Source organism: Nerophis lumbriciformis, linkage group LG21, assembly GCF_033978685.3.
Source record: "Nerophis lumbriciformis linkage group LG21, RoL_Nlum_v2.1, whole genome shotgun sequence".
Taxonomy (NCBI): domain Eukaryota; kingdom Metazoa; phylum Chordata; class Actinopteri; order Syngnathiformes; family Syngnathidae; genus Nerophis; species Nerophis lumbriciformis.
The window spans coordinates 15,963,839-15,987,567 of record NC_084568.2 but is presented as its reverse complement, the minus strand read 5'-3'; the positions used below and the strand labels follow the sequence as shown (position 1 = coordinate 15,987,567).

General features: G+C 37.4%; 1 protein-coding gene across 2 annotated transcripts in view; it reads right to left on the bottom strand.

Moving 5' to 3' along the window:
• sema6cb (semaphorin 6Cb) overlaps positions 1-1,273 on the bottom strand; it is a 185,240-nt gene extending 183,967 nt beyond the window's left edge. For both annotated transcript variants that reach the window (XM_061982832.1, XM_061982833.1), the window contains exon 1: positions 1,011-1,273. The gene's annotated coding sequence lies outside the window, so the exon portion shown is untranslated. The remainder of the gene's footprint in view (positions 1-1,010) is intronic.
• Positions 1,274-23,729: the final 22,456 nt, after the last annotated feature.

Here is a 23,729-nt window from a genome sequence, read left to right as displayed (position 1 = left end):
ACGGGTGCATGGATATACTGATTATGTGATGGACTGATGAATGGCTAACTGGATAAACAAATGAATAAGTGGATGAACCACTGCATGGACAGATGAATGGATGAAAGCAGGGGTTTTCACTTTGCCATGTAAAAAGTATGATTGGAGCATTTGGATATTTGTCATCCATTACAAAAGTAAAAGCACGAATATTAATATTGATATTTTTAAACTGAAGGATAAAAACAGTCTGCTTGTCAACTTTATGTCACAGCGTCAACATTTTCTCTTCGCCCCCCACTTGTTTGTTTGCATTTCATTGTCGGAAGGTTATTAATGAACTGCTGCGCGGGGAAAATGTCAAAACAAAACACGGACACATTCGGTGCCTTTCACACACGCAAAAGCAAGGCTATTCCCACGCAGCCGATCGGGACACGCGCGTGATGACGTCAGCGTCTGCTGGACGGAAACGCTCGACTGGCGGCGACAATTGCCCGCAACACAACAGCGTGACACCTCCTGTCGCGGCATTAGGGGGGTAAGACGCGCGCGCAGCTCCGCCTCTGTTGCGGCTCCGATCCGACACTGTGGCAGAAGAGCGACAAAGGACGAAAGTCGTGGTCACGTGACTGCAGCACCTGACGTGACAACACAACCTGTCCCCGACAATGACAACAACAACAACTTGTGCAACAGCGGCGACTTCGACGCACGCACGCCAACAAATAAACAGGCGCGTTCGTCGCGGAGTCTGGCGCGCGTGCACGAGCGCCTGACCTGTTCCGCACGTCCGCGCACTTTTTTTTCTTTTTCCCCCCCGTGTGTGTGCAGCGGCGACACAAAGAACAATGAGCTCGCCTCGCAAACACCAGCGGAGCCTTCGTCCTCCTCATCGTCACACTCGGCGCAAAGTTGCCGAGCCCGAGTGCACCGCTGCGCGTGACCGACAAAGGGGAGCGAGCACGGGCGCGCGGATGCAAACCGATCGCGCGCGCGGAGGGAAAGGAGTATCAAAGTGTTTTCATTACCTGGTACGAAGGAGCAGCGGCACAAAGTCCGAGTTGAAAACAAAAGTGTTAGCTAGCACAAAAGTGGCTAACATATAATAGCTAGCATAAAAGTAGCTAGCTGTTCGCCGAAGTCCTGACGAGACTGAAGACGCCTGACAAGAACACAGCCCCGGCAGCGCCTCGGGCCACGCCCCCTCACCGCAGCTCGACAGCTGCCTCCGCCAATCACAGACAAGTACACGCCCACATCTGCTTTCTGATTGGCCTTACCAAACTTTCTTTCGTCCCTCCCCCGAGCGCCTCCGGACTCTCACGGCTCACTTCTCCTCCAGATGTTAAATGTCTGCTAGACCCGCCCCTTTTCAACTGCGGCCAGCCAATCAGAGAGCAGGACGCCCAATTTTAATTGATACGTAACACCTGAGCGACCCCGCGGATCACGTGATGGATTTTGCATGCCATCATCATCATTTACTTATTAATGGCAATACATTAGACTTAAATTAAGCAGATCAAAAAAATAACTGTATGTTCAAAATTAATATTGTATTTTACAAATATTACTATACTATACTAATATTACTAAAACTTAATATAACGCATTAAGAAATGCGGGATTAGCGCTGAATTCCTTTAAAAAAAAAAATACAACACAACACTGCGTGTTGGTTAGCAAGCGGCTAATTGGAGGGTTGTCAAAAGTGCGGCCCGCATCTGATGTTTTAACAGCCTGCGACACATTCTCAAATATTACAAAAAAACATTTAAAAGTGGAAGAAAAGAACAAACAACAATAAATACAATACAAAAAATATAACAATAAATGCAACACAATACAGTATAATATAAAAATAAATACAATACAATATAACAATAAACAACACAACAAAATACAACACTGCAGAGCACAACACAACATAACACAATAAGATATAACAATAAATACAATACAACAAAATAAAACAGATTACAGTAAAATAGACAAATAAATACATTACCACATAATACAACATTTTGAAGACTGGGTTTACCATAACATCTACGGTCTTTGTTTTTACAGTAAATTACTGTAAATCGAAAAACGGTTGCACTTCTGTTTTTACGGTAATTTTTTACGGTAACATTTTGACGACTGAGTTTACCATAAAATCTATGGTCTTTGTTTTTAAAGTAAATTACTGTAAATGGAAAAACGGTTCCACTTCTGCTTTTAAGGAAAAATTCTGTAAACTTTTTTTTTTTTTTACTGTAAAATCAACAGTGGTTGGTTTTACAGTGCTTTACTGTAAATGGAAAAACACAACCTCTGTTATTTTTACAGTAACATTTGAGTTCCCCTTTTTTTTTAACTATAAAAAAACATAGTCTTTGTTTTTTACAGTAAATTACTGTAAATCGAAAAACGGTTGCACTTCTGTTTTTACGGTAAAATTCTGTACTTTTTTTTTTACAGTAAAATCAACGGTCGTTGGTTTTATAGTGCACTCCTGTGGATGGAAAAACATATCTGTCATTTTTACAATAACATTTTGACAACTGAGTTGTCCTTTTTTTTTTACCATAAAACATACAGTATTTTTTTTTTTACAGTAAATTACTGTAAATGGCAAAATGGTTCCACTTCTGTTTTTACGGTAAAATACTGTAACTTTTTTTTTTTTTTTTTACTGTAAAATCTACAATTTTTTTAAGAGTGCATTACTGTAAATGGAAAAACACAACCTCTGTTATTTTTACGGTAACATTTTGATGACTGAGTTTACCATAAAATCTATGGTCTTTGTTTTTACAGTAAATTACTGTAAATGGAAAAACGGTTCCACTTCTGTTTTTAAAGAAAAATTCTGCAAACTTTTTTTTTTTTACTGTAAAATCAACAGTGGTTGGTTTTACAGTGCTTTACTGTAAATGGAAAAACACAACCTCTGTTATTTTTACAGTAACATTTGAGTTCCCCCTTTTTTTTACTATAAAAAACATACAGTCTTTGTTTTTTACAGTAAATTACTGACTAATAGGCGTGTTCAGAGGCAAGAGTCCATTAGGATGACAAATATTCCATTAGGTGGATTTCTTTGCTCCATTAGCGAGCAGACTCACATTAGGAGCGTCAGCTTTTTAGCATCTGTTGCATGAACGCAATGCCCCTCTGCGTGAGTGATGGTCGTCTTCCACGTCTCTCAGTTTCATCGTTATGGGTGGGAGGAGTCTCCTCTCTCAAAAAGGTCACTCCGTCGTCATGAGGTCTACGCGGGCCGGGTCGATGCAGGACGGCGGTCGAGGGAAGGTCATGTGCCACAGTTTTACGAAGAACCATCGAGACCACGGTCTACTCCGAAAACCGACTGGACTCAGTAGACCGACGAGAGGTGAGCAGAACTGCACTGGAATGACCCATGTCCTTATATGGGCAACAGGGGAGTGTTTCCTGTGCTAATTAGTTGGGGTGCACAAACATAATCCTTTCACATCCGAATCCCGATTCTTGTTCATTCCAAATCTAAATCGATTCATAATTTTTTTTAAATAATTTAAAAATATTAAAAAAATTATATTAAAAAAAAAAGAAGTTTTTAGGCCTTCTTGATTAAGCCAGAAGGAGCTTTTCTAATTAGTAGGGGTGCACACAAAAAACGATTCACATCTGAATCGCGATTCTCATCATCATGATTCAAAATTGATTCATCATTTTCAAATATCAATTTAAATTTTTTTTTAAATTGTTGTTTTTGAAATTCATTTTTAGGCCATCTCAATGCAATGAGAAGGAGCTTTTCTAATTAATAGGGGTGCACACACACACACACACACACACACAAAATTGATTCACAGCTAAATCGTGATTCTTATATATCGTGAATCTAAATCGATTCATAATTTTCAAAAATTCATTTAAAAATATTAAAAAATTATATTTGCGTAAAGATGTTTAGGGCTATCTCGATGAAACCAGAAGGAGCTTTTCTAATTAGTAGGGGTGAACAAAAAAAAATTCACATCTAAATCGCGATTCTTACATACCGTGCATCTAAGTCAATTCATAATTTTCAAAAATGTATTTAAAATCATTTTTAAATTCCTTTAAAAAAAAATTCATTTTAGGCCACCTCTATGCAACGAGGAGATTTTCTAATAGGGGTGCACACAAAAAATAAAAATAAATCGATTCACATCTAACTCGTGATTCTTATATATTGTGAATCTAAATCGATTAATAATTTTCAAAAATTCATTTAAAAAATATTTCAAAATTCTATTTTCAAAAATATGTTTTAGGCCATATCGATGAAACCAGAAGGAGCTTTTCTAATTAGTAGGGGTGCACAAAAAAACCCGATTCCCATCTAAATCGTAATTCTTATATATCGTGAATCTACATCGATTCATAATTTAAAAAAATTCATTTAAAATAATTTCAAAATTAATTAAAAAAAAAATCATTTTAGGTCACCTCTATGCAACGAGAAGGAGCTTTTCTAATTAATAGGGGTGCACAAAAAATAAAAATCGATTCACATCTAAATTGTGATTCTCATCATTGTGATTCTAAATCAATTCATAATTTTCAAAAATTCATTTAAAATTCATTTTTTATTCTTTTTTTTATTTTTATTAATTGTTAGGCCACCTCTATGCAACGAGAATGACATGTTCTAATTAGTAGGGGTGCACACATAAAAAAAAATCGATTTACATCGGAATCCCAATTCTTGTACACCCTAAACTGATTCATCATTTTCCAAAATCAATCAAAAAGAAAACAATTCTGTTTTTAAAAAGGAGCTTTTCTAATTAAAAAAAAACGACTCACATCTGAATCGTGGGCTTCACGGTGGCAGAGGGGTTAGTGCATCTGCCTCACAATACGAAGGTCCTGAGTAGTCTTGGGTTCAATCCCGGGCTCGGGATCTTTCTGTGTGGAGTTTGCATGTTCTCCCCGTGACTGCGTGGGTTCCCTCCGGGTACTACGGCTTCCTCCCACCTCCAAAGACATGCACCTAGGGATAGGTTGATTGGCAACACTAAATTGGCCATAGTGTGTGGATGTGAGTGTGAATGTTGTCTGTCTATCTGTGTTGGCCCTGCGATGAGGTGGCGACTTGTCCAGGGTGTACCCCGCCTTCCGCCCGATTGTAGCTGAGATAGGCTCCAGCGCCCCCCGCGACCCCAAAGGGAATAAGCGGTAGGAAATGGATGGATGGATGGACATCTGAATCGTGATTCTTATGTATACTGATTCTAAATCAAATTGAAAATTGAACATTTTTATTTATTTTTAAAAACATGTTTTTAGGCCATCTTTATGCAGCAAGAAGAAGCTTTTCTAATTAGTAGGGCTGCACAAAAAAATGGACTCACATCCAAACCACGTATCTTACTCATCTCGATTCATAATTTTCAAAAACCAAATAGACCAACCAATTGGTGGTCTGCATCAATTTAGTAGCATGTCATCAGAGAGTAAAACTGAATTTCTTTCAATATGCATCATAACAAAAAGGGTAATATTAAAAAAATGGATAGATGTTAATGGTCTAACTCATACTGACTGCTATACACAAGCTATGGAGATGATATCAGTAGAAAAAACTGCATTGAGCTTAGATAATAATGAGTCATATATTGGAATATGGGATCTATCCATTAAATTAGCTTTAACTATTAAATGAACCTAAATATGATTTATTTTATCTTTGTGGTAAATATTGGACACAGTGTGTTGTCAAGCTTATGAGATGTGATGCAAGTGTAAGCCACTGTGACACTATTGTTCATTTTTTTAATGTTTTTATTTTATTTTTTATAAAGGGCTGTGATGATAATGTCAATGAGCGATTTCTAATCACTGCTATGTTGGAATTGTTATTAATATTGATACTGTTGTTGATAATATTCATTTTTGTTTGACTACTTTTGGATTGTTTTGTGTCATGTTTGTGTGTCCTCTCAATTGCTCTGTCGATTGCTATTCTGAATGTTGCTGGTTTAAGAATTGTATTATTATGGTATTATTGTGTATTACAGTCGTGGTCAAAAGTTTACATACACTTGTAAAGAACATAATGTCATGGCTGTCTTGAGTTTCCAATAATTTCTACCAATGTTATTTTTTTGTGATAGAGTGATTGGAGCACATACTTGTTGGTCACAAAAACATTCATGAAGTTTGGTTCTTTTATGAATTGATTATGGGTCTTTCCCAAATCAATTTGTCCATGACATCACATGGACAAAGATAAGACCTTCTGGAGGAAAGTTCTGTGGTCAGATGAAACAAAAATTGAGCCGTTCGGCCACAATAAACAGCAATATGTTTGGAGGAGAAAAGGTGAGGCCTTTAATCCCAGGAACACCATTCCTACGGCCAAGCATGGTGGTGGTAGTATTATGCTCTGGGCCTGTTTTGCTGCCAAAGGAACTGGTGCTTTACAGAGAGTAAATGGGACAATGAAAAAGGAGGATTACCTCCAAATTCTTTAGGACAACCTAAAATCATCAGCACGGAGGTTGGGTCTTGGGCGCAGTTGGGTGTTCCAACAGGACAATGACCCCAAACACACGTCAAAAGTGGTGAAGGAATGGCTAAATCAGGCTAGAATGAAAGTTTTAGAATGGCCTTTCCAAAGTCATGACTTAAACGTGTGGACAATGCTGAAGAAACAAGTCCATGTCAGAAAACCAACACATTTAGCTGAACTGCACTGATTTTGTCAAAGAGTGGTCAATAATTCAACCAGAAGCTTGTGGATGGCTACCAAAAGCGCCTTATTGCAGTGAAACTTGCCAATGGACATGTAAGCAAATATTAACATTGCTTTATGTATACTTTTGACCCAGCACATTTGCTCACATTTTCAGTAGACCCATAATAAATTCATAAAAGAACCAAACTTCATGAATGTTTTTGTGACCAACAAGTATGTGCTCCAATCACTCTATCACAAAAAAATAAGAGTTGTATGTAAACTTTTGACCACAACTGTATTTTGTTGGATTGATTAATAAAAATAATAAAAAATAAAAAAAAGTAGAGGATTTACATGAATAAATAAAAAGTGTGAAAAAATAAATAAATAAATATGAAATAAAAAACAACAACAATTAGACAAAAAATTGTATTCCAAAAAATGTTTTTAAGCCATCTCCACGCAACTAGAAGGAACTTTTCTAACCTGTAACCTGTTTTTTTTGTTGTTTTTTTTAAAGTGTCATTATTATTATTATTAAAGCAAATAACACATTGCGAGAATAGGTTTACACGGAGACTTGATTGTGAATCGAATCGTCACTCCAGGAATCGGATCGAATCATTGGTACCCAAAGATTCACACTCCGACGAACTAGCAGTACTGACATGAATTCGCGGTAGGGAAAGCGGCGGCGAGTAAAGGGTGCTGATGTGCGTCCGAGTGTTCTCCAAAAAAGCTCTTTGGGAAGAAGACGAGTGGAACAAACGACAGGAGTCGCTCCGACTCTGCCCTGCAGAACAGAACCGGCTCCTGTTTGGACGCCGACAAGCAGGAGAAGAGCAGCTATCAGCACATTTCACACACACACACACACACACACACACACACACACACACACACACACACACACACACACACACACACACACACACACACACACACGGTAATAAGGCAATGGAGTGCTCAGCTGGGACCAGAAGCTCCAGCGAGTCACAGCTGGACCCGACTGAGGCCCTGAAACAAAGCGTGCATGAAGGGATGAAAAGCAAAGCTGCGGCCCTCACCATGTCACCACACACTCGTCACATTCACACGCTCCCTTTACACAACCAGAACCACCACTTTGGCAAGGACTAGACAATTGAACAGCATGCAAGTAACAAAATATACGCTAAATGACCTAAAAAAACTAAGCTAGCATACTAACGTTAGCGTGTGATTATCTTGGCAGCTAGCGCCCGTCAAGTACCAAAATATATAACTCTGTGGTATGTACCTGTAAAATTTGTGGAAAAAAAGCTAGCATGCTAACATGCATCAAGTACCAAAATATATAACTATGAGGTGTGTACCTGTAAAATTTGTGGAAAAAAGCTAGCATGCTAACATGCATCAAGTACCAAAATATGTAACTCTGTGGTATGTACCTGTAAAATTAGTGAAAAAAGGCAACGTGCTATCATTAGCATGTGTCAAGTCACAAATGATCTGACTCTGAGGTGTATGTCTGTAAAATTTGAGAAAAGATAGCAGGCTAACAGTTAGCATATGTCTAATACCAAATGATGTGGCTCAGAGGTGTGTACCTGTAAAATTAGTGATAAAAGCTAACATGCTTACATGCATCAAGTACTAAAATATATAACTCTGTGGTATGTACCCAAATTTTTTTTGAAAAAAGCCAGCGTGCTAACAGTTAGCATGCGCCAAGTACCAAATTATCTGACTTTGTGGTGTATCCCTGTAAAATTAGCTTTAAAAAGCTAGCATGCTAACGTTAGCATGATGACAGTTAGCATGCATCTAGTCCCAAATTATCTGACTCTGAGGTGTATACCTGTAATATTTGTGAAAAGATAGTATGCTAACAGTGAGCATATGTCTAATACCAAATTATGTGACTCTGAGGTGTATACATGTAACATTTGTGAAAAAAAGCTAACATGCATCAAGTACCAAAATATATAACTCCGTGGTGAAGCCCAGTAAAATTAGCTTTAATAAAGCTAGCATGTTAATATACTAACTAGAGCATGCTAACAGTTAGCACATGCCAAGTCTCAAATTAACTGACTCTGAGGTGTATGCCTGTAAAATTAGTGAAAAAAGCTAGCATGCTAATAGTTGGCATGCTTTTTGAACCAAATTATCTGGCACTGAAGTGTATGCCTGTAAAATCAATAAAGAGCTAGCATGCTAACAATTAGCACGTGCCTAGTACCAAATTATCTGACTCTGAGGTGTATGACTGTAAAATTAGGAAAAAGATAGCATGCTAACGTTAACATGTGTCAAGTCCCAAATTATCGGACTCCAAAGGTGTCTGCCTGTAAAATTAATTTAAAAAAAAAGCTAGCATGCTAACGTTAGCATGCTAACATTTAACATGTGTCTAGTACCAAATTATCTGACTCTAAAGGTGCATGCCTGTAAAGTTAGTGAAAAAAACTACCATGTTAACGTTAGCATGCTAACAGTTAGCATTTGTCAAGTCCCAAATTATCTTTTTTTTCTTTTTGTTTGCCTGTAAAATTAGCTTTAAAAAGCGAACAGGCTAATACACTAACTGAGGCATTCTAACAATTGGCATAATTCAAGTCCCAAAGTATCTGACTCTGAGGTGTATACCTGTAAAATGAGTGAAAAAGCTAGCATACTAACATTTAACATGTGCCAAGTCCCAAATGATCTGACTCTGAGGTGTATACCTGTAAACTTTGTGAAAAAGATAGCATGCTGACATTAGCGCGCTAACAGTTAGCATGCATCAAGTACCATTTTGTCTGACTCTGAGGCGTATGCCTGTAAAATTTGTGAAAAAAGCTAGACTGCTAAGTTTAGCACACTAACAGTTAACATGCATCTAGCACCACATTTTCACGACTCTGAGGTGTATGCCTGTAAAATTAGTGAAAAAACCTAGCATGCTAACAGTTAGCATGCCTCGAGTACCAAATGATCAGACTCTGAGGTGTATGCCTATAAAATTAGTCAAACGATAGCATGCTAGCATTAGCATGCTAACAGCTGGCAAGTGTCGAGTACCAAATTATCTGACTCTGAGGTGTATGCCTGAAAAATGAGTAAAAAAAAACCTAGCATGCTAACACTTAGCATGTGTCTCGCAGCAAATGATCTGCCTGAGGTGAATGCCTGTAAAATTAGTTTTAAAAAGCTAGCATGCTAAAATACTAGGTGTAACATGTTTGCATGCGTCAAGTATCCAATTATCTGACTTTGTGGTGTATCCCTGTAAATTAGCTTTAAAAAGCTAGCATGCTAACATTAGCATGCTGACAGTTAGCATGCGTCTAGTACCAAATTATCTGACATTGAGGTGGATACCTGTACAATTTGTAAAAAAAAAAAAAAAGGTACCATGCTAACAGTTAGCATGTGCCAAGTACCAAATTATCTGACTTTGTGGTGTATCCCTGTAAAATTAGCTTTAAAAAGCTAGCATGCTAACGTTAGTAGGCTGACAGTTAGCATGCGTCTAGTACCAAATCATCAGACATTGAGGTGGATACCTGTACAATTTGTAAAAAACAAAAAACAAAAAAAAAACTAGCATGCTAACAGTTAGCATGCGCCAAGTACCAAATTATCTGACTTTGTGGTGTATCCCTGTAAAATTATCTTTAAAAAGTTAGCATGCTAACATTAGCATGATGACAGTTAGCATGCGTCTAGTACCAAATTATCTGACTCTGAGATGTATACCTGTAAAACTAGTGAAAAAAGCGAGCATGCTAAAATACTAGATGTAACATGCTAACAGTTTGCATGCGTCAAGTACCCAATTATCTGACTTTGTGGTGTATCCCTGTAAAATTATCTTTAAAAAGTTAGCATGCTAACGTTAGCATGATGACAGTTAGCATGCGTCTAGTACCAAATTATCTGACTGAGGTGTATACCTGTAAAACTAGTGAAAAAAGCGAGCATGCTAAAATACTAGATGTAACATGCTAACAGTTTGCATGCGTCAAGTACCCAATTATCTGACTTTGTAGTGTATCCCTCTAAAATTAGCTTTAAAAAGCTAGCATGCTAACGTTAGCATGCCTCTAGTACCAAATTATCTGACATTGAGGTGGATACCTGTACAATTTGTAAAAAAAACAAAAAACAAAAAAACTAGCATGCTAACAGTTAGCATGCGCCAAGTACCAAATTATCTGACTTTGTGGTGTATCCCTGTAAAATTATCTTTAAAAAGTTAGCATGCTAACATTAGCATGATGACAGTTAGCATGCGTCTAGTACCAAATTATCTGACTCTGAGATGTATACCTGTAAAACTAGTGAAAAAAGCGAGCATGCTAAAATACTAGATGTAACATGCTAACAGTTTGCATGCGTCAAGTACCCAATTATCTGACTTTGTGGTGTATCCCTGTAAAATTATCTTTAAAAAGTTAGCATGCTAACGTTAGCATGATGACAGTTAGCATGCGTCTAGTACCAAATTATCTGACTGAGGTGTATACCTGTAAAACTAGTGAAAAAAGCGAGCATGCTAAAATACTAGATGTAACATGCTAACAGTTTGCATGCGTCAAGTACCCAATTATCTGACTTTGTAGTGTATCCCTCTAAAATTAGCTTTAAAAAGCTAGCATGCTAACGTTAGCATGCCTCTAGTACCAAATTATCTGACATTGAGGTGGATACCTGTACAATTTGTAAAAAAAACAAAAAACAAAAAAACTAGCATGCTAACAGTTAGCATGCGCCAAGTACCAAATTATCTGACTTTGTGGTGTATCCCTGTAAAATTATCTTTAAAAAGTTAGCATGCTAACATTAGCATGATGACAGTTAGCATGCGTCTAGTACCAAATTATCTGACTCTGAGATGTATACCTGTAAAACTAGTGAAAAAAGCGAGCATGCTAAAATACTAGATGTAACATGCTAACAGTTTGCATGCGTCAAGTACCCAATTATCTGACTTTGTGGTGTATCCCTGTAAAATTATCTTTAAAAAGTTAGCATGCTAACGTTAGCATGATGACAGTTAGCATGCGTCTAGTACCAAATTATCTGACTGAGGTGTATACCTGTAAAACTAGTGAAAAAAGCGAGCATGCTAAAATACTAGATGTAACATGCTAACAGTTTGCATGCGTCAAGTACCCAATTATCTGACTTTGTAGTGTATCCCTCTAAAATTAGCTTTAAAAAGCTAGCATGCTAACGTTAGCATGCCTCTAGTACCAAATTATCTGACATTGAGGTGGATACCTGTACAATTTGTGTAAAAAAAAAAAAGCTAGCATGTTAACAGTTAGCATGCGCCAAGTACCAAATTATCTGACTTTGTGGTGTATCCCTGTAAAATTAGCTTTAAAAAGCTAGCATGCTAACGTTAGCATGATGACAGTTAGCATGCGTCTAGTACCAAATTATCTGACTTGGAGGTGGTAAAATTTGTAAAAAAAAATAAAAAAAATTGCATGGCACTAGCTAACAGCTAGCATGGTAACTGTTAGCATGCTAGCTTTTTTTATTTTATTTTTTTTTACAAATTTTACCAAATTAGTACCAAATTAATTGACTCTGAAGGGTATACCTGTAAAATTAATGAAAAAAAGCTAGCATGCTAACATTTACATGCTAACAGTTTAAAAGCGTCAAGTACCAAAATATATAACTCTGTGGTGTTTCCCTGTAAAATTAGCTTGAAAATGCTGGCATGCTAACATACTAACAGTTAGCATGCAGCAAGTACCAAAACATGACTGAGGTGTACAGGTGGGCGGTCTTCTTTAACTGCCCCTACTTTGACTGTGTCTTCTTCTTGTAGTTTTTAGCGCTTCCATAACGAATCTACTGACAGATATAAGTTGGAACTATACAGCGGAGGATGCATGTGCATGTACGAGCCAGTCTGCCCCACAACAAGAAGACAGAGAAAAAGAAGGAACTTAGTGACTATAACTTCGGACTACAATGAGGGACTTAAAGCTCTTAGGGTAAAACAAGACTGGTTTTGAATAATAAGTCTTGTTTAATACATGAGGCCCCTGGTTTTTACATTTGGGCAACCACAGCACGGTGGCGCCTCGTTCTTCAAAGTGTGACATCATCACCATCATCATCAAGTTGACGAGCCTCGCGGGGTCGGAAGTGGCTTCTGAAGGCTGTTTGCTCGTTCGTACGAAGAGTTGAAGCCAGCGTCTCCGCCATGTTCTGCCCACGCCGGCCCGAGGCGGCGAGAGGCGCCGCCGTGGTGCCGGCCGGCGCTTCGGGCCGCGTGAACAACAAACCTGCAGTGGGAGATTTGGCTAGTGAACATGCGCCAAGTCGGGCCTGGCGGGCTGCGGATCGAACCTGACTAAACGGCCTCTTAGCCCCTCCCCCACGGGGAGCTTTCAACAGCCAGACACTGAGGTGACCTTCAACGCCTGCTGCCTTCAGCTCGCCATCGCCGCCAAAACCAGAAGCACCACGCTGGAGGACATCCACCCAACCTTTACACTCCTTTCTGCTGCCTTCTGTGTGTCTCATGAGAGGACATCTTCTAGAAGCTTCCTTCTCCTTAAAAGGTGACACAATAAAGACTTCTGTCCTTCAAATGGAAGGCAATAAAGACCCCTGTCCTTCAAATGTAACACAATAAAGACCCCTGACCTTCAAATGTAACACAATAAAGACTTCTGACTTTCAAATATAACACAATAAAGACCCCTGACCTTCAAATGTAACACAATAAAGACCCCTGACCTTCAAATGTAACACAATAAAGACCCCAGACCTTCAAATGTAACACAATAAAGACCCCTGACCTTCAAATGTAACACAATAAAGACCCCTGAACTTCAAATGTAACACAATAAAGACTTCTGACTTTCAAATATAACACAATAAAGACCCCTGACTTTCAACTGCAACACAATAAAGACTCCTGACCTTCAAATGTAACAAAAAAGGCTTCTGAATTTAAAATGTAACACAATAAAGACCCCTGACCTTTAAATGTAACACAAAAGACTTCTGTCCTTCAAATGTAACAAATAAAGACCCCTGACCTTCAAATGTAACACAAAGACTTCTCACTTTCAGATGTAACACAATAAAGACCCCTGAACTTCAAATGTAACACAAAAAAGACTTCTGACTTTCAAATGTGACACAATAAAGACTTAAGTCCTTCAAATGTAACACAAAAAAGACCCCTGACCTTCAAATGTAACACAATAAAGACTTCTGCCCTTCAAATGTAACACAAAAAAAGACTTCTGACCTTCAAATGTAACACAATAAAGACTTCTGACTTTCAAATGTGACACAATAAAGACCACTGACCTTCAAATGTAACACAATAAATACTTCTGACCTTCAAATGTAACACAATAAAGACTTCTGTCCTTCAAATGTAACACAAAAAGACTTCTGACTTTCAAATGTGACACAATAAAGACTTATGTCCTTCAAATGTAACACAATAAAGACCTCTGACCTTCAAATGTTACATAAAAAAGACTTCTGACTTTCAAATGTGACACAATAAAGACCACTGACCTTCAAATGTAACACAATAAATACTTCTGACCTTCAAATGTAACACAATAAAGACTTCTGTCCTTCAAATGTAACACAAAAAAAGGCTTCTGACTTTCAAATGTGACACAATAAAGACTTATGTCCTTCAAATGTAACACAATAAAGACCTCTGACCTTCAAATGTAACACAAAAAAGACTTCTGACTTTCAAATGTGACACAATAAAGACCACTGACTTTCAAATGTAACACAATAAATACTTCTGACATTCAAATATAACTCAATAAAGACCCCTGACCTTCAAATGTAACACAATAAAGACTTCTGTCCTTCAAATGTAACACAAAAAAAGACTTCTGACATTCAAATGTGACACAATAAAGACTTATGTCCTTCAAATGTAACACAATAAAGACCTCTGACCTTCAAATGTAACACAATAAATACTTCTGACCTTCAAATGTAACACAATAAAGACTTCTGTCCTTCAAATGTAACACAAAAAAGACTTCTGACTTTCAAATGTGACACAATAAAGACCACTGACCTTCAAATGTAACACAATAAATACTTCTGACCTTCAAATGTAACACAATAAAGACTTCTGTCCTTCAAATGTAACACAAAAAAAGACTTCTGACTTTCAAATGTGACACAATAAAGACTTATGTCCTTCAAATGTAACACAATAAAGACCTCTGACCTTCAAATGTAACACAAAAAAGACTTCTGACTTTCAAATGTGACACAAAAAAGACCACTGACCTTCAAATGTGACACAATAAAGACTTATGTCCTTCAAATGTAACACAAAAAAGACCCCTGACCTTCAAATGTAACACAATAAAGACTTCTGTCCTTCAAATGTAACACAAAAAAGACTTCGGTCTTTCAAATGTAACACAATAAAGACCCCCGACCTTCAAATGTAACACAAAAAAGACTTCTGGCTTTCGAATGTAACACAATAAAGACCACTGACCTTCAAATGTAACACAATAAAGACTTCTGTCCTTCAAATGTAACACAATAAAGACCCCTGACCTTCAAATGTAACACAAAAAAGACTTCTGGCTTTCGAATGTAACACAATAAAGACCCCTGAACTTCAATCAATCAATCAATCAATCAATCAATGTTTACTTATATGGACCTAAAATACAAGTGTCTCAAAGGGCTGCACAAGCCACAACGACATCCTCGGTTTAGATCCCACATCAGAGCAAGAACAAAATGTAACACAATAGAGACCACCAGTCTTCAGATGTAATACAATAAAGACTATTGATCCTCAAATGGGGGGTATAGCTCGGTTGGTAGAGCGGCCGTGCCAGCAACTTGAGGGTTCCAGGTTTGATCCCCGCTTCTGCCATCCTAGTCACTGCCGTTGTGTCCTTGGGCAAGACACTTTACCCACCTGCTCCCAGTGCCACCCACACTGCTTTAAATGTAATTTAGATATTGGGGTTCACTATGTAAAGCGCTTTGAGTCACTAGAGAAAAGCGCTATATAAATATAATTCACTTCACTTCAAATGTAACACAAAGACCACCCTTCTTCAAATTCAACACAATGAACATCATTGGGGTTCAACTATAACACAATAAAGACCAACGGTCCTCAAATGTAACACAATAAAGACCATTGATCCTCAAATGTAACACAAAGACCATTGATCCTCAAATGTAACACAATAAAGACCATTGATCCTCACATGTAACACAATAAAGACCATTGATCCTCAAATGTAACACAATAAAGACCATTGATCCTCAAATGTAACACAATAAAGACTTCTGTCCTTCAAATGTAACACAAAAAAAGACTTCTGACATTCAAATGTGACACAATAAAGACGTATGTCCTTCAAATGTAACACAATAAAGACCTCTGACCTTCAAATGTAACACAATAAATACTTCTGACCTTCAAATGTAACACAATAAAGACTTCTGTCCTTCAAATGTAACACAAAAAAGACTTCTGACTTTCAAATGTGACACAATAAAGACCACTGACCTTCAAATGTAACACAATAAATACTTCTGACCTTCAAATGTAACACAATAAAGACTTCTGTCCTTCAAATGTAACACAAAAAAAGACTTCTGACTTTCAAATGTGACACAATAAAGACTTATGTCCTTCAAATGTAACACAATAAAGACCTCTGACCTTCAAATGTAACACAAAAAAGACTTCTGACTTTCAAATGTGACACAAAAAAGACCACTGACCTTCAAATGTGACACAATAAAGACTTATGTCCTTCAAATGTAACACAAAAAAGACCCCTGACCTTCAAATGTAACACAATAAAGACTTCTGTCCTTCAAATGTAACACAAAAAAGACTTCGGTCTTTCAAATGTAACACAATAAAGACCCCCGACCTTCAAATGTAACACAAAAAAGACTTCTGGCTTTCGAATGTAACACAATAAAGACCACTGACCTTCAAATGTAACACAATAAAGACTTCTGTCCTTCAAATGTAACACAATAAAGACCCCTGACCTTCAAATGTAACACAAAAAAGACTTCTGGCTTTCGAATGTAACACAATAAAGACCCCTGAACTTCAATCAATCAATCAATCAATCAATCAATGTTTACTTATATGGACCTAAAATACAAGTGTCTCAAAGGGCTGCACAAGCCACAACGACATCCTCGGTTTAGATCCCACATCAGAGCAAGAACAAAATGTAACACAATAGAGACCACCAGTCTTCAGATGTAATACAATAAAGACTATTGATCCTCAAATGGGGGGTATAGCTCGGTTGGTAGAGCGGCCGTGCCAGCAACTTGAGGGTTCCAGGTTTGATCCCCGCTTCTGCCATCCTAGTCACTGCCGTTGTGTCCTTGGGCAAGACACTTTACCCACCTGCTCCCAGTGCCACCCACACTGCTTTAAATGTAATTTAGATATTGGGGTTCACTATGTAAAGCGCTTTGAGTCACTAGAGAAAAGCGCTATATAAATATAATTCACTTCACTTCAAATGTAACACAAAGACCACCCTTCTTCAAATTCAACACAATGAACATCATTGGGGTTCAACTATAACACAATAAAGACCAACGGTCCTCAAATGTAACACAATAAAGACCATTGATCCTCAAATGTAACACAAAGACCATTGATCCTCAAATGTAACACAATAAAGACCATTGATCCTCACATGTAACACAATAAAGACCATTGATCCTCAAATGTAACACAATAAAGACCATTGATCCTCAAATGTAACACAATAAAGACTATTGATCCTCAAATGTAACACAATAAAGACCATTGATCCTCAAATGTAACACAATAAAGACTATTGATCCTCAAATGTAACACAATAAAGACCATTGATCCTCAAATGTAACACAATAAAGACCATTGATCCTCAAATGTAACACAATAAAGACCATTGATCCTCAAATGTAACACAATAAAGACTATTGATCCTCAAATGTAACACAATAAAGACCATTGATCCTCAAATGTAACACAATAAAGACCATTGATCCTCAAATGTCACACAATAAAGACCATTGATCCTCAAATGTAACACAATAAAGACTATTGATCCTCAAATGTAACACAATAAAGACTAGTGATCCTCAAATGTAACACAATAAAGACCATTGATCCTCAAATGTCACACAATAAAGACTATTGATCCTCAAATGTCACACAATAAAGACTATTGATCCTCAAATGTAACACTATAAAGACCACCCTTCTTCAAATGCAACACAATGAACATCATTGGGGTTCAACTGTAACAAAATAAAGACCAATGGTCCTCAAATGTAACACAATAAAGACCATTGATACTCAAATGTAACACAATAAAGACTATTGATCCTCAAATGTAACACAATAAAGACCATTGATCCTCAAATGTAACACAATAAAGACCATTGATCCTCAAATGTAACACAATAAAGACTATTGATCCTCAAATGTAACACAATAAAGACCATTGATCCTCAAATGTAACACAATAAAGACCATTGATCCTCAAATGTAACACAATAAAGTCTATTGATCCTCAACTGTAACACAATAAAGACTATTGATCCTCAAATGTAACACAATAAAGACTATTGATCCTCAAATGTAACACAATAAAGTACCACCCTTCTACAAATGTAACACAATGAACATTATTGGGGTTCAACTGTAACACAATAAAGACCAACAGGCCACAAATGTAACACAATAATAAAGACCACCAGAACAAAAACAGCATATTATATATATGTGTATATTTGTTGTAATTAGATGTATAGCCCCGCCCCTCCTAACTTCCATACTTCCTGTTTCATAACATCATCAGGTGACAGTCAGAGCAACACAAAAGTAAGGTCGCATTGGTGGCACGTCGTGTGTGTGTGTGTGTGTGTGTGTGTGTGTGTGTGTGTGTGTGTGTGTGTGTGTGTGTGTGTGTGTGTGTGTGTGTGCGTCTGTGATGTGATAAAAGTGCGTGTAGCATGAAGGGCGCACTGTTACATTGGGCCTCAAACGAGCCAGATGAAAATGCTCTGATGACTTTTGGCTCATTAAGGACATCTCAGCTGCTCATCACACACACACACACACACACAAACACACACACACACACACACACACACACACACACACACGAGGAAGAGTAATGAGGCTCGTCAGACAGGTGACATTAATATTTGCACTCTTTATGTAAATCGTTCAGAAACGAACATGTGACCTTTTTGACCTTCAGGAGTTTGCTGGCGTCTGCTCTTCAAGTGACCTTGTCCACGTGATTAGCAGTGTTTGATGTTGAAAGCAACAAAAGTAACAGCGTTCATGAAGATGATACATATTAATATGACCTCCTTTTCATTTTGCCAAAGTCGCGGTAGATCAAAGTGGTTTCCATGGAGCGTCACGTGCAGACGGGAAGTGACATCACACTGTATAATGTACACGTATTTATATATATATAATATGCTGTTTTTGTTCTGGTGGTCTTTATTATTGTGTTACATTTGTGGACTTTTGGTCTTTATTGTTACAGTTGAACCCCAATAATGTAATGTACTAAATTATTACATTATCATACAACACACTGTATAATGTACACATACAGTACATGATACTACACACTATACAACACACTGTATAATGTACACGTATAGTACATGATACTACACGCTATAGAACACACTGTATAATGTACACGTACAGTACATGATACTACACGCTATAGAACACACTGTATAATGTACACGTACAGTACATAATACTACACGCTATACAACACACTGTATAATGTACACGTACAGTACATAATACTACACACTATACAACACACTGTATAATGTACACGTACAACACATAATACTACACGCTATACAAAACACTGTATAATGTACATGTACAGTACATAATACTACACGCTATAGAACACACTGTATAATGTACACGTACAGTACATAATACTACACGCTTTACCACACACTGTATAATGTACACGTACAGTACATAACACTACACAATATACAACACACTGTATAATGTACACGTACAGTACATAACACTACACAATATACAACACACTGTATAATGCACACATATAGTACATATTACCACACGCTATAGAACACACTGTATAATGTACACCTACAGTACATATTACCACACACTATAGAACACACTGTATAATGTACACGTACAGTACATATTACCACACACTATAGAACACACTGTATAATGTACACGTACAGTACATAATACTACACACTATAGAATGTACAACACGTACAGTACATATTACCACACGCTATAGAACACACTGTATAATGTACACGTACAGTACATAATACCACACACTATAGAACACACTGTATAATGTACACGTTCAGTACATATTACCACACACTGTATAATGTACACGTACAGTACATAATACCACACGCTATAGAACACACTGTATAATGTACACGTACAGTACATAATACCACACGCTATAGAACACACTATCACAAACATAAACACACGAACAATGATGATCATTAGTGATGTCATCGCTTATGATCATCATCTAGAACGGTGATTCTCAAAGTGTGGTACACGTACCTCTAGTGGTACGCAGGCTCCATCTAGTGGTACGCCAAAGAATTACTTCATTAAATATTCCAACACAGTGTTATCCTTTAGACTGTGTGTCATCTTACATCGGTCAAAAACAACGAATATACATGTTTAATCAAACTTCTGCCCTGTTTTTAATGAATACTTGGGCTTACTACGCTACTGTATTTCAAAATTGGGCACTTTTTTGAGGTGGTAAAACACATTTTTGAGAACCACTGCTCTAGAACACCAGCAAAGATGATAATGTAATAATTTAGTACATTATATGTCAACTATATTTACAGTGTATGACATCTATGTGTACAGTATAGGACAGTGGTTCTCAAATGGAGGTACGCGTACCCCTGGGGGTACTTGAAGGTATGCCAAGGGGTACGTGAGATTTTTTAAAAATATTCTAAAAATAGCAACAATTCAAAAATTCTTTATAAATATATTTATTGAATAATACTTCAACAAAATATGAATGTAAGTTCATAAACTGAACATCAAATCAAGTAGGCTATTCCATTCATTACCATAAACCTGCAGAGTTTCCACCAAGCCATGATGGTTTGACCCTCACTAAAATGTCTGTCAAAAAGAACTGTGAAAAGAAATGCAACAATGCAATATTCAGTGTTGACAGGTAGATTTTTTGTGGACATGTTCCATAAATATTGATGTTAAAGAGTTATTTTTTTGTGAAGGAATGTTTAGAATTAAGTTCATGAATCCAGATGGATCTCTATTACAATCCCCAAAGAAGGCACTTTAAGTTGATGATTACTTCTATGTGTAGAAATCTTTATTTATAATTTAATCACTTGTTTATTTTTCAACAAGTTTTTAGTTATTTGTATATCTTTTTTTCCAAATAGTTCAAGAAAGACCACTACAAATGAGCAATATTTTGCACTGTTATACAACTCAGAAACTGATGACATAGTGCTGTACTTTACTTCTTTATCTCTTTTTTTCAACCAAAAATGCTTTGCTCTGATTAGGGGGTACTTGAATTTAAAAAATGTTCACAGGGGGTACATCACTGAAAAAAGGTTGAGAACCACTGGTATAGGATATGTATATGTACAGTATAGGTAATCTATATGCACAGTATATCTAATCTAAATATACAGTATATGTAATGTATATGTACTTTTGTGTAATCTATTGCCCAAATTATGTAGTCTAAATATACAGTATATGTAATCTATATGTACAGTATATGTAATCTAAATATACAGTATATGTAATCTATATGTACAATATATGTAATCTATATGTACAATATCCATCCATTTTCTACCGCTTGTCACATATATGTAATCTAAATATATAGAATATGTAATCTTCATGTACAGTATATTTAATCTATATGTACAGTATATGTAATGTATATTTGCAATATATGTAATCTATATATATAGTATATGTAATGTGTATTTACAGTACATTTAATCTATATGTACAGTATATGTGATCTAAATATATAGAATATGTCATATTTATGTACGGTATATGTAATCTATATGTACAGTATATGTAATCTATATGTTCAGTATATGTAATCTTTATATACAGTATGTGTAATCTATATATACAATATGTAATGTATATTTACAATATATATCATCTAAATATACAGTATATGTAATTTATATTTACAGTATATGTAATCTATATGTACAGTATATGTAATCTAAATATATAGATTATGTAATCTATATGTACAGTTTATGTAATTCTTATGTGCAGTATACAATATGTAATCTAAATATACAGTATATACAATGTATATGTACAGTATATGTAATATAAATGTACAGTATATGTAATGTTATTCACGTCAATCATATAGTAATTCATTACTTTGTGTTTCTGTTCAAATACATGCAGCATGAAAATGATGTACTTCATATCTTTGTATGTTAATTTAATACATGGTCGGGGATCAAATACTGCTTTACACTATTGTACTAAAGATGAATGTACTGTAGATACTCAGAAGCATATTGTTGACCGGGGAAGGGTTTTTCTTTTTCAAATATGATCAATTTGTTGGTTAAAGATTTTTCCAGCACATTCTTCATCACCTTCACCTACCATCCCTCCCTCCCCCGTTTCCCCCTCTCCAATTCTCCCCTCCCCCATACACTCTCAGCACTTTATTAGTGAAGAAGAGCTGCCTGCAGCTTACCAGCGAGTAGCTCTGTGTAATGAAGAACATGTGTGTGTGTGTGTGCGTGCGTGTGCATGTGTGTGTGCGTGTGCATGTGTGTGTGCGTGTGCATGTGTGTGTGCGTGCCCGGAGGTGGTGCTTGCTCAGAAGTTGCACTGAATGGTAGTTTTGTGAGGAGTGGGGGCGGGGCAGAAGACCCGGGGGCATGAATGTTTAAGTGGGAGTGAAAGTGAAAGTGGAGAGAAGTTCTTCTCATCAGTAAAAGTAAACGAGCCCCCTGCTACAACCACTGCCTTCATACTTTAATTGAACGGGGAAGTCGGAGACCTCACGGGCGCCATCATGGCACCGCCGTATGTTCTTCTTCTTTTCCATTTGTGGAGATGTTCTGCATGCTATTGGAGGCATTGTGCACGCTTGTGGAAGTGTTCTGCACGTTTGTGGAGGTGTTCTGCATGCTTGTGGAGATGTCCTGCACGCTCGTCAAATTGTTTTGGAAAGCTGTGAAAGTGTTCTCCATGCTTGTGGAGGTATCCCGCATGCTCGCCAAATTGTTTTGAAAGCTTGTGAAAGTGTTCTCCATGCTTGTGGCGGTATCCCGCATGCTTTTGAAATTGTTCTACACCCTTGTGGAAATGTTCTGCATGCTTGTGGGGGTGTTCTGCACGCTTGTCCAATTGTTCTGAAAGCTTGCGGAAGTGTTCTCCATGCTTGTGGAGGTGTTCTGCACACCTGTGGAGGTGTTCGTCACTCTTGTGGAGATGTTCTGCACGCTTGTGGTGGTGTGCTGCACGCTTGTGGAGGTGTCCTGCATGCCTGTAAAGTTGTTGTACATCCTTGTAAGCGAGGTTCTGCACGCTCCCGCAGTTCGCCTTTTACAGTGATGGTAACACACACTCAATCATGACATCTCTGTATGTTGTTGCTCTTCTTTCTATTATTCTTCTTCTATTTTTTTTAACTTGTGGAGGTGTTCTGCATGCCTTTGGAGGCGCTATGCACAACTTTGGAAATGTGCTGCACACTTGTGGGGTGTTCTGCACACTTGTCCAATTGTTCTGCACGCTCGTGGAAGTGTTCTGCACGCTTGTGGAGGTGTGCTGCACTTTTGTGGGGGTGATCTGCACACTTGTTCAATTGTTCGGCACGCTCGTGGAGGTGTGCGGCACTCTTGTGGATGTGTCCTGCACGCTTGTGGAGGTGTGCCGCTCACCTGTGGATGTGTCCTGTACGCTGGTGGAGGTGTGCTCCTC